The sequence below is a fragment of the Montipora capricornis genome, chromosome 6 (assembly GCF_036669925.1).
Source record: "Montipora capricornis isolate CH-2021 chromosome 6, ASM3666992v2, whole genome shotgun sequence".
In the NCBI taxonomy this organism is placed as follows: domain Eukaryota; kingdom Metazoa; phylum Cnidaria; class Anthozoa; order Scleractinia; family Acroporidae; genus Montipora; species Montipora capricornis.
The window spans coordinates 6,774,763-6,787,363 of NC_090888.1; the positions used below are offsets into that span (position 1 = coordinate 6,774,763).

At 38.5% G+C, this 12,601-nt stretch overlaps 1 protein-coding gene and 1 long non-coding RNA gene across 2 annotated transcripts in view; one reads left to right on the forward strand and one right to left on the reverse strand.

Moving 5' to 3' along the window:
• LOC138051441 (uncharacterized) overlaps window positions 1–12,601 on the forward strand; it is a 115,228-nt gene that overhangs the window by 32,239 nt on the left and 70,388 nt on the right. The window lies entirely within an intron of this gene.
• Window positions 1–12,601, reverse strand: part of LOC138051400 (tetratricopeptide repeat protein 28-like) — a 301,832-nt gene that overhangs the window by 18,463 nt on the left and 270,768 nt on the right. The window contains exon 15 of the mRNA XM_068897589.1: window positions 3,731–6,294. The gene's annotated coding sequence lies outside the window, so the exon portion shown is untranslated. The remainder of the gene's footprint in view (window positions 1–3,730; window positions 6,295–12,601) is intronic.

The following is a 12,601-nucleotide window of genomic DNA, read 5'->3' on the forward strand; positions in this document are numbered from 1 at the left end:
TTACTCTTTATTCAAGAATACTCGAAAAAAGAGCGTTGCTTCCCAGAGCGACACTAAAAGGGTTGCTTACAAAAACGGGTAAAGAAAGAAAAAAATTCCCGCCCCATAAAACACCCCGTGCAAAACCTTTTCCCGCCATTTGAAGTTTAAAAGACCACTTTAAACTGCCAGAAGGTATAGAACGAACGATCGAAGAAACACGAATTGAAGTCATCGCTCCGAAAGCCATCTTTGTTTACATCAGAGAGCGCGGTGGGGAAACTGGATACTACAATTTTCAACAACCAATCAGACAAAAGTCTCCTTTGTTGCTTTGCACTCTCATAAAGCACACTGTTTAAACCGATGAGAGCGGGCGTTATATAGAAACTTTATTATAGTATATAATTTTCTACTAGTATTATGTATAATTTATATAATATTATTACATAAATATCATAGTAATAAAAATAAGAAGTAAAATAAAAAAAACATGCACCCTCACAGCCGTACAGCCACCTTGCGCAATTGTTTTGCTTTTCTTGAAAAAATATTTTAATCACATTTTCTAAATGAAACTCGCACCTGCATAGATTAAGAATAAATTTCGCTCCCTCTCTCTCTGAACTTTAACGAACAAGAAATCCTTTCCAACCTACAAGACATACACGGTGTGATGGTCTGCGGGTTTTCGAGAATTATATTGACCACAAGCATGCTAATTCCGTTGTATGTGTCGAAAACACTGATGTATAAACTATCCAGAAACTAGCGCGTGTGTGTCAAGGTGGCTCAAACCAGCTTCAACCATTTTTGAGGGAATGTCTCATTAGACGGACTAACTCTATAACGCTGTTTCACTTAACGACAATGTTATGGTACCACATGAAATACTGCCGATAATCGTTAAACAAGATGCACATGTTACTGTGACGTAATAAATTACCATGGCAACAGAAGAACCATCTAAAAACGCCCTATATTTTGTGTTAAAGCACTTAGTATCTCAAAAACGAACTAAAGTGTCCCCCATTTTTTATTGCTGAAAAGCGATTAGCAGGCTAAGATGAAACTCTTTGCAAAGTTAAAAAAAAATCTGGAGCAGATTCAGAACCACATTAAAATTTCCCAATTGTGAAGGTGGCTATGAATCTGCTGCAAAGAATTTTTTTAAACTTTGCAATGAGTTTTGTCTTAGCGTGCCAATTACTCTCCAGCAATAAAAAATGGGAGTCACCGAGTTCGTTTTTGAGATATTCGCGTTTAAAGATAAAATATAGCGTGTTTTTCAGTGGCTATCTTGTTTTCATGGTAACTTCGCCACTGTGCTACAACTTCGGTTATAAATAGTTGAAATTTCGCTAGAACAGCAAGTCAAGCGCAAGTCAAGTTTTTAAAACTGAGCAAAGGTTAATCCGCGCTCCCCTTTCACTGCCATGTGTGATGCCCATTCATGTGGGCAGGCGCAATTTTTCTTATCACACCTCCATTGGATTCCAAATCGATCATAATGCCGTGGGCATATCGTCGTACCCAAAAATTATATCATCTATCTCAAAAACACCTTTTAAAAGCAATTAATAAGAAAATAATAACCGTTAGTTTCACGGGCAGTGATACAATCTGGCTGCACTGATCAATGTACTCGCTTCAGGGACAACTGGAAAAGTGAGTGCTCGCAGTCTCGTACAACGATACATGATTACATGGTCTTACATATCTTGCTTACTCGATTTTCGCAATTGGAGCGATTGCTGAATACCCGTCCACAAAGGAGCATTTACGTTCGCAACGCTAGCCGCAGTGCCAAACTGAACGAAAGTGGTTTTTGCGCAGTTTGCGTCAGATAGAGTGAATTCAGTAGAATGGCTGGTGCTGCAGTGCCTTAGTCGACTTACGGTAAAATTGAGCTGAGTAGAGTGGCTAGTGCCGCAGTGCCGCAGTGCCGCGGTGCTTACCTCATGGATTAAAGAACGAGGTATATACAACAATACGACTGCGGCCGCACTGTGGCAGCAGTGTTTTTAGGGTCCATTTCTTGTGGCCGGGTTTTGACATTAAGTCTGTGATAGGTAGATTTCACAAAGAGATTTCCTGCTCAATCTTAATTTAAGTGATTTAATTTACAGCTCACCCGCACGTGCGAGCAAAAGCCCAGCCTCTGTATCCAGAGAAGAATCCAACACTTTATAAGTTCTCATGTGTGCCTTGATGTCCTTATCACATTTTGCTACTATTACGCATTGAACGTTTGCTGGATTGTCAGAACTTGGGCCACAAATTCCCCCAACAAACTCAGAATAGAACCGCATGCAGTCATAATGGTCTGTGTGCTTTGTCCTTATCTCTTGCGTGACAGCTCTGACGACACAATCACGGCACAACTCACGAAAGTCATGAAGCGTTCGACTGGTTCAATGGTTGTTTGAGGGCTTAAAGGAAAATCCAAGAAGCGTATGCTTACATAAAGGGGGATACCTTTCTTTGTTTGTTTTGCAGGTATGTTCACAAAGTGAATTAAGGAAACTTGTTTGTGCAAAAATATGGAATAGAATGAATCTTGCTAGTATGCAAATTTTTAGGTCAGTTATTTTAATTACCGGATATGTCACTCTTAAACCAAGACAGTTAAATTTCAATGACACGTTCCCCTTGACCTACAGTAGTTCCAGTCAATTCACGATGTATTGTGTCAGTAAGCCTAGAGTCTCGAGTTGTTTAGGGCTTAAATCGAGATTAGCGTGAGTGATTACATTATACCTCGCCTCCGCATTGATGGTCAAAGGGCGACTTTTGTTGACAAACAGCATGTTGAAATTGGGCCTCAAATAACCTCCGTTTCATTTACCCAAAAATTTTATTGAATTTAATTGCAGCGGAAACATTGATTATTCCCGTGATTATAGTCTCGTTTGAGAAAGCCATGTACCAAGATGCTTTTTGACGGTCGAATCTCGCACAAATTTGGCACTGAATGAATTTCAAGCTTTCTGTTAAGTTCTGGAAATTTCTGGAAATTTTTAAAATGTGACAGCTTTATTCCAGAGTCAAATTCCAGGTTTTATTCCAGAAATTGTTTTCCAGTTTTTGCAAGTTTTGGGTTCTTTCAAAAGCTGGAAATAGCTTGAATTTGATACATCTATCAGGTGCTGCCAGAAAATGACAGTTCCTTCCAGTCTTCATTTCTTGCAGGAAACTGGAAATAAACTAGCAATAGCCTACAGCTTGTTAACAATTTTAACATTTCTCAAATGAAACAAATTTTTAGTTTATTACAGTTTCTATTCTATAAATTCAACTCTTTTCAGATAAAAACTTAAAGAAATGTTTAGCATGCAGTTTCTTATTATGTATAAAATTTAAGAAGTAAGAAAATTCCTTTGTAGAACCAGACATATGTAAACGCTATGTAAAGTTTATCATATAACTATGTTGAGCTATATAAAGGCTATTTACTGCTCCTTACTTGCTATGTAATAACTATGTAACTTGCTACATTACATAGTTAAGTCTGTGTAAAGCATATGCCATTACTATTGCAATACCATTTAAAGGTCACATAGCTCTCTGAAATAGCTTATGAATGTGAATGTGATATCTTTCGAGTTAATACATTTACTTAGCTTATGCAATGTCCTTTAAAGGCTCCAAACTTTGAACATAAAAGCACTCTGTACATGGAGAAATGAAAAAGAAAGCTTTTATTCCGATGTATTCAATAGGTTGTGAGAAAAACCAATCAACGGATTACCTTGTTTGATGCTCTCTGAGTCTCATAATCGGCCTTATTCCAAAAGGAACATGATGCATTACTCTCGAAAATTACACACTCCAAGGCAGCACTTAATCCTTTCAATGAACTCCAGTATCTTTCGAATCTTGCTCCGTAGAAAGATTGTCATCCTCCGCCATCTTGGATAACACGTGAGAGACAGGATCGGGAACTAGTGCTTCCTTTTCGTTTTGGTCAGCAGTCAGCAGCATGGCGCTTATACATAGGGCGTCCATAGGGCGGTGAAACGGGCATTCCGCTCTTGGTCCAATGTGCGATGCGGAGAAGGACTGGTACGAGCGCTCCTTCCACATTTCCGGTGCAATTAATGGCTGCCAAAAATATCCTCTTGACGAACCAGAAATCAAGTTTTCTTTCTTTATTTTTGGGCCACCATTAGTGTATCATTTAAAGGTCTTTTTGATATTTTTGACCCAAAACTCAATACTATTTTGTCTGTCTAGTATTTTCGTCGGAAGCTGCTTAAATTTGAGTGAAGTAAGACAGTGTCGAATGCAGGTATGTCCCGCTTACCGTAACCAAGGGTAACCGGTCGTTTCGCCAACGTGTCAGCTCGCCAACGACCTGTTCGCCAACGTATGAAGTCTATTTGCCAACGTCTAATAATGTCAGTTCGCCAACGCTTATATGTCAGTTCGCCAACGTCCAAAATACTTTGTGAAATAGATCTAAATTTTATTTACAAATTACCAAAAGAAGATAATGTGACCTTTGATCCAAGATGAATTGTTTGATTCGGCTTGAAAATGTTCGTTTCACTCTCCCCAATCTCTCTCTCTCCCTCTCTGTCTCCCACGCCATCCACGGCTTTATTTGTGAACATAAACCGGCTGTAAAACCTTGTTATTAAACATTTGCGTAGTTAAAGAGCCATCGAGTTGAAATATGTTTGTTTGATTACGTGCTTAGAAACGTTCACTTGTTTCCTGTAAATTTCGCCTACGTGTTTGTTCTACTCTCACAGAGGGTTTTTGCATTGTTTGAAACACTGATTAAATATTTGCGGCAAAACTGTTTCCTTCCCCCACTCAACTATTAAATGTTCCCCCTACAGCCTGCTTCTCTACCGGTCTCTTTTCTCTCAGTTACGGGAAGAATTAGAAACGCGATAAAAACAATGTGAGCTCATTAACTTCGCTTGTGCGGCATGTTGGAAAGGAGGTGAGAACTTTTTCAACTTGAATAGGATATTGTTTAAACGTTTAATGATATGTAACTACAACAAAGAACAGATAACACCAACAATATCTGCCAATCAAATTCCTGCGATTTTGATCCGGCTTAATCAGGCATTGCTGTATAAAAGGGCTGTGATTTTCTGTTCAATTCAACCCACTCATCTTATCGAAGTATTTTCGCTGATCAAATATGTTTACAAGAGTCACTCGAGATGGAAAGCTATTATTGTATCTATTGCAATGAGGAAGTAACAGCGAGACTGGAAGTGCTCCTCTGCGATGGCTGCAACAAATGACAACATCGACGTTGCAACATGGGAATTTCGATACAGCAGTATAGAGATGCTGTTAAGACCGGATTAGAGGTGGTTTGGCGATGCCTATATTGCAGTGAGATCACTGATCCAATTGGGGAGAGTAGCAGAATCGAGGAAGAGATGGATGCCTTTGACATTCCGCCATCTTTTGGTATGCTTGTTTTTTCACTTTGTAAAATTAAGCATTCCTTACTTGTTAACCTCATTTTCTCGCGCGCTTACCGGCACGAGTTTCAAAAAAGAAATCTAAGACGACATTTGGCAAAAAACCAACTCCTCGTGGTTAATGAGACAGGTGAGGTGGTCGTCCTAGGTTTTAATGTTCCAGATCAAGGTGTCTCTTCTAACCCTAACACTCATTTTTTAAGCATAGCTTAGCGAAAGAGACTCGGAGGACATTTAGAGAACTCAGCGATGAAAATGTTCTTTAAAAGAATACCGAGGCTGTTGAAATTGAAATTTGTAGACGACGTTTCAACGTTTGGCTAACGTCATTATCAAGTCAAAAAAGTGAAAGATAAAAAATGTTTAAATACTAAAACGACAATAGGTGATGGAATGTTCTTAAACAAAGAGCTTTCCGTGAATGGAATCAGTCTGCGTGGAATCTGTGTGTTGAGACTAGAATTGCTGCTTGATGAAAAGCATCTCATAGACGAGAAAGTCAGATTTTCCTTCCTTTTTTTTAGGTCATGTTAGATGAACTGACCTCCCTAAGCCTGCGCATGTGGCTAGAGCTGCCAACCGACTCCGACAGAAACTCAGACCCAAGCAACCGAAAGATCTGGACTTCGAACTGGTCGAGGAATGTCTCCCTCCCAGTTTCTTCCAAGCCGACCTGACAGTTAAGCAGAGAAGGCATCTGATCTTCGCCAGACAGGAGCAGCTAAATACCCTGGCCAAGGCTAAATCCTGGTACGTGGACGGAACCTTCAAGCTTGTGTGACACCCATTCAAGCAGCTACTGACGGTGAATGCTTTCGTCCGATCCGGGGAATATGCAAAGCACGTCCCACTTGTGCTTGTCCTGATGGCCAACAAGAAAGAAAAAGACTACAAGAAGGTATTAATCACTGTTTAGTTATAAATTAATAAAACTGAGAAAACATTATGCAGTCTATTGAGCATTAAAGTAAAGATAAAGACATAACGCAATATTCGGAATCGAACTGGGAAAACAGTTTCCAAGTATTATAGTAAGGAATCGAACTCGAAAACGTTATGCATATGCAGCTTCCAAGTATTAGTAAAACTATCTAAACCTCTTTCTACTAATCAATATCCTAGCATTTGTGTCCGATGAAAAACTGAAGCAGTATCGAAACAGGCGAGGCTATTCGACAGCTGGGAGAAGAACGAAAGGAAAGAGAAGACCGCCGCACAGTTGCTGAAAACGTGCTCACATCTCAACGGCCCTACTCGTGGGAACTGAAAAAGTCAGTTCACAACCAAAAAACGGCTCCTTTAGGAGCCACCAAGTTTGCAAAAGAATATGACCAGCAATAAACCATCAATTAAGAAAACTAATAAAATTTGAGGGGGGATTGGGGCGCATTGAAAGGTTCAATAACAAATATGGCGGTTCACATCAACAATCCCTCTCATGAAGTGAATTGCAAGTTATCTAATTGACAATTATTTTCAACGAAAAAGGTGTTTTTGGACGTTGGCGAACCGACTTCATACGGTGGTGAAACGACCGGTATTCTGACCAAGCCGTGTTCCACTGCTTCTTTTAGGAGTACTCCACATTACTCCACTCTAAATTTTACATATGTTTAAGATCGATAGCTTTCACATAACATAGTAAAAAACCAGGTGGATATATTTGGATATAGCAGCGTTTCAGAACTTCAAACATGCTTACTTAAAATCGCTCACGACGAATCGGATTCCCCGTCACAGTCAATTTTACCAACAATATTTTAAAACTATTTGCAAGATTTCACCCGCTTGGGAAAATCAACAAACAACAAATACGGTTTAATCAGGGCGCTTGTAATTCCATCTTGATAATTTAAATAAAATACGAGTAAAGCTCGCTGTTAATACTCTGTCCGAAAAAGTTTGCAAAGACATGGCTTTGCATGAAAACACCACAGAAAAGATACAAGAATTTATGAAAATGTGAAATGCTTTGGAATATCTTCAAAGATAACAGTCCACTGCAGTCAATAACAGATCAACGTGTTACCAACTTAAACCAACTACTTAATTACTTTAAAGCCTGGAAACAAACATTCCACAGAAGGACAGATGTGTAAGAACACTTCATAACATGGCAAACCATGTCCTTGCCCCCTTAGGTATGACTATGCAAAAAAGCCATACTATTCCATGGCAACTCCTTCATATTTTGTACCATCTGAGGACAAAGCAATGATTCCAGTTCCTTGTAGAATATCCTCCCCTGAAGAAAAGCAATTTGTTGCCTATCACTACTGCTACGTTTTAAGACTTCCCATTGTCTTCCAAACCCCATATTGTTTTCTTTGCCTTTGTGCAGTTTGGCCCCAACAAATAAGCTAACCTGTGGCTGATCAATATGATCACATTTTGTTCCACTGTGTGAAACATAAATAAAATAATTAAGAGCATGAGCCCTGGAACATACCTTGAAAAATAACAATGACTGTATTTATTGTTAGGCTTGACTAGCAACACCACACAGAGAACTTAAAAAATATAGCATAACTAATTCACACTCAAGGATCACAGGCATCTATTTTTGGGGGTCTGAGGGCTTATTTAAAGAAAAGAAAAAAAATGTGTGTCCAATCTAGCCCTTTTACTCAATCAAATAGTACCTATCGATACAGTAACTCTCTGTTTCATATTGTTTTCAAGGTGTCAGTAAAAGGCCTTAAAGGACTTCTACATCTGCATCTAGTGAGTACATATTCCAGCACTCGGCAAGGTCCCTTTTTGACTTGTGGCTGTTTCTGCTTAGGTGGCCTCATACACCACGAGCCTTTTTGCAGATATCACCGCCAAGCCGGCCACGTCTGCTGAATAATTTTTATGGTCAAATATTTGTTAATCCCTCCTACGTGATTCAGTTTTTCATACATGTACTATCTGGCTGTTTTTGTGATTAAAGCTTTTAATTTCACACAGAATTTGTTTCATTTGTTAGCCTTATTTTGGGGTTGAGAGTTTGCTTTGTAAATTTCTCCCCTCGTTCTACAGACTAACCCTAACTTTTGTCTATGATGTTTCCTCAACTCAGCCACCATTCACACACAATATTCCCCTCAAACTACCTGCTAATTAGTGAATGTTTTAGTTAGTGGAGAGAAACCCCTTCTTGTAAGGAGGATTCTTCTATCAACAATTAAGAAAGCTACAAAGGTTGCTAGGTTAACTGCTGCTTCATGTATTACTATTAAATAACCAACCTTAATTTCACTTGGACAGTTCATCTTTAATTTTAATATGGCACCAGACACAAATGGTAACATAATTATTGTTTAACTTCTGTTTGCAAGACATTATGTTTTAGTGCGATATTGTTTCTTGTCGCCTGTTTCCATTATTTTATGTCATCTGTATTTCGTACACAAAGTCGATGTTTTTGCCATACATTCCGACTCCCCTCAGAGGGTTTTTGATTCAAATGCTTAACCACTCTGCAAAATTCCACTCTTATTGATTGAGTTATAGAGACTATAATCCAAAAAAATACATTTATCACTCTTTTGTAAAGGTCATTCAAAAAATGAGGGCGCTAGCATTTATGACTTTGTAATATCTTGTCTCATACAATCAAAAACATTTGCTTCCTGCTCCGAAAGCATAATAAAAGTTAAAAAGTTTTACAAACTCGGAGCTAAAAGTTAAAACTTATGAAATATTTCGTCCGTTTTTCAACCGGACTTCATCAGTAAATGATATGAATGCTAAAAAGATGAATTTTAAAAAAGGTTTTTAACACCTCTTGGGGGCTAGAATTGTGTCATAGATGGCCTTTTTTAAAATTCATCTTTTTAACATTCATATCATTGACTGATGAAGTCCGGTTGAAAAATGGACGAAATATTTGATAAGTTTTAACTTTTAGCTCCGAGTTTGTAAAACTTTTTAACTTTTATCTTGTCCCATATTTCCAGTTTCATTTTTTGTTTTTGATTTTGCAAATTAGAAGATTGTAGGACTTATTTTCAGATAATTAATGGTAAGAGGTAATAATATTTAGCTCTATTTTCTATTTTGTTTTGAAAATAGCATGTTACTATTTCTGCTTGTGAGAGCTAACCATAAATAGGCTTACCAAATTCTCTTGACACTAACTATACAACTCTTCATACTAACTAGTAATCTACGATGGTATGTCATTTAGCCTGAGGTGCACTCTGGTCAGCCTGTGTTCAGTAAGCTCTCAATAATGACAATAAAAAACACTTTACCCAAATCCTGTGCCAATAATATCTCTGAACATGACTGATTTCTAAAGACATAATTAAACTTTGCACAACTATTGTACTCACAGTAAGGCACATAATTAGCTCAATTATCATTCAACTACAGAAAATATTGTGGTAATCAGTGGCAGATCTAGACCTTGAGCTAAGGGTGGGGGGTGGCTTGCCCTGCCGGCTTTTCCTCCTGCGGTAAAGTAGTTTTGAGGTAAATGCAAGCATTGTGATTGGTTCTTTCTTGGTTGGGATTTTGCTATGACGACCATTTCTTTGGAAGCGGTCATAAGCTGTGTAATATTTGTTTTTGAAAAGCCACAAATTCAGACCTCTCAACCTCAAAACACCGAAAATCTGAAGACTGATGTCTAAAAATCTGGAGATTGATCGACCTGCAGACACAACCAAGTAAACACAGGTTCTTAATAAGAGAAAGTTTTTTTTTTCCTGCTTATATTTTTTTAAAAACATGTGTGGACCTTAACAACACAGGAATAAACTTTATTTTCACAGCTTCAATACTCACAGCTTAAGTCCAGCCAGTGTGTGAGCACTGAGCTGATCTCATTGCTCAGGCTCCAGTTGTTCGAAGGGTGGATAGCACTATCCACTGGATAACTCAATTGCTTTTGCTAGTGTTTATCCGGTGGATAGCGTTATCCACCTTTTGAAAAACCGAGGCCAGCATTATATGCAGTAGCTGCCTTTTAACAACTATCCAATAGTTCATCAGGTTCGTCAGCAATTTACACCATTTTGAAAACGTGATCAAAATGCGAGAGACTGGTTATGATGACGTAATTTCAAACAGGTGTTCTATATATGGCCATGGACGGCAGTTTGTCATGGACTGACAGCTTCGTTTGTTAGGTTTAACTATAAATTTGCACAGAATTGACGCAAGAAACTCACCTAAGCAAGCCAAAAATGAAAAGCTACAAAAAAATTATTCTTTCAGCTTGCGCCTCTATTTATCGTGGGATTTGTCTGTCTCGTCGTGAAACCGTGAGATTGAACTGAAAACCGTGAGTCTCACGACAAAATCATGAGACTTGAGAGGTCTGCAAATTCAATAAACAACTATGGCCCGAGTACCATATGATAAACTACTTTCTAACTAAGCTTGCCCAAGCCATACTGAGGAATATTGCACCTTGGTCATTTTTGTATGGACCTCGCTGCGCTCCATCTTTAGTTCCACAATGTTCAACCAATATTCCCCAGTATGGCCCTCCAGCTCGGTTAGTAAGAGCTTAATATTTCCAAGTTGTTACTTGTATTTTGACTTGCCTTTTGGGTCCTTCAACACAAAGCATGAGTCGTGAAAATACTCACCAGAATATAAGCAAAATGTAAAAAAAACCATGGCTTATAACCTTTTCCATGGAAATGGCATGTATGGCTCTGAACAAGAAAGCACCAATCAAAACACTTGGATTTACCTAAAGACTATAGGATATAGGAGAGACCAATCAAAAACAGAGGGAAAATGTTTGTTACATTAACATCAGCTGTGTCTGGGACATTTGAAGAATTTTTTTCCTCGTTCAAATCAAAAAAGTCGTCTGTGATGTCCTGTAAAAACAATTCTTCCAATTCTTCGAGTGAGTCGCCGATCTCAACACTTGCCGCCATTTTGAAAAGGCTTTTCAGTAGACCCCAGTCTACTGTATCACACCTTTTTGCTCGGACCCGCTCGTTTCACCACCCGGTCTCTTTCCGCCCTGGTCAGCAGTAACCAGTCCAGCTCTTACAGGTTTCAAACGTTTCATCTATGATCACCCTTTTGTGGTGGCGATTTTTTTTGGTAGTTTTACTCTTTACATGCTGATCCAGGCAAGGAAATGCTTACAACAACTCAAGTAAAAAGGTAAGCGTTAGCTTGAAGCGAATAACATTTGATTTGATGCCTTATTGTCTTGAAAATCAGGAACGATTTACATGCATGTAGAATTCACATTTTCACACCTTCGAGTCAATTTGTGAAGCAAGGAGACTCAACTTGGCTTAAGGGCCCACTGACGTATTTTTCACGCGTTGCTAAGCAAGTGAAATGTTACTTCCGGTAACTGACGTCATCACATCATGAGCTGAGAAGAAAACCCACTCACAAGCAAAAGTCACCGCACAAACTGTTGTTTCCATCGAAGGTTTTTCCTCGCCCTTCCTCGCGCTCGTTCACAGATCAACTAAACGAACTGACTTCCGGATTGCGAAAAAAGCTAAATTTCCGGCGGTTTTAAATTGAATTATTATTTTTTTTACATGGCACATTTTACCCCCAAATACAGAATAATAGCTAAGCATTGATCTTTTAAAATCATCTTTTTTGAAAAAGTTATGGGTATTTCAGTATCGTTTATGTCTTTAAAAAGAACATTTTTCAAAATAAAAAGATAAAATCAAAAGCTCCTTAGAGCAACCTCATGGTATGAATTTTTAGCGCCCTTGATGTAACCTGCGATCTGGCTTTCTTTGGAAAGTTTTTTTTGATCGTAGGCGACATGTGCTGGCACAATTATTGTGTTTGTAAGCGTTTTGATGGAGAAAAATTGTCTTAAATTTCGAATGTGCATTGGTTTGCATTGTCCAAATTTGAGGGGTGGAGATGTGGTTGTTCAGGCAACCATAATTTAGTTGTGGAACTCATGACAAAGAGCGATACTTTAACGTAGGCTATTTTTTGTTTTTGTTGGAAAATTGATTTAAGCAGGAGTGATACTCGTGAGAGTACGTGCGCATTAGAATGAAGGTTTAACACGCTAAGAAAAGCAGTGTTTCGTGTTGGGGAAATTTTACGTCACGATACCACTATTACGTGCTCGCGTGTATGCAGTTCCCGATTTAAAACTACTTACCATATTTCTGGTGGAAAGATAGAATTGTAGTAGTGCAGGCTAAAGTACACAAAGTTAAAAC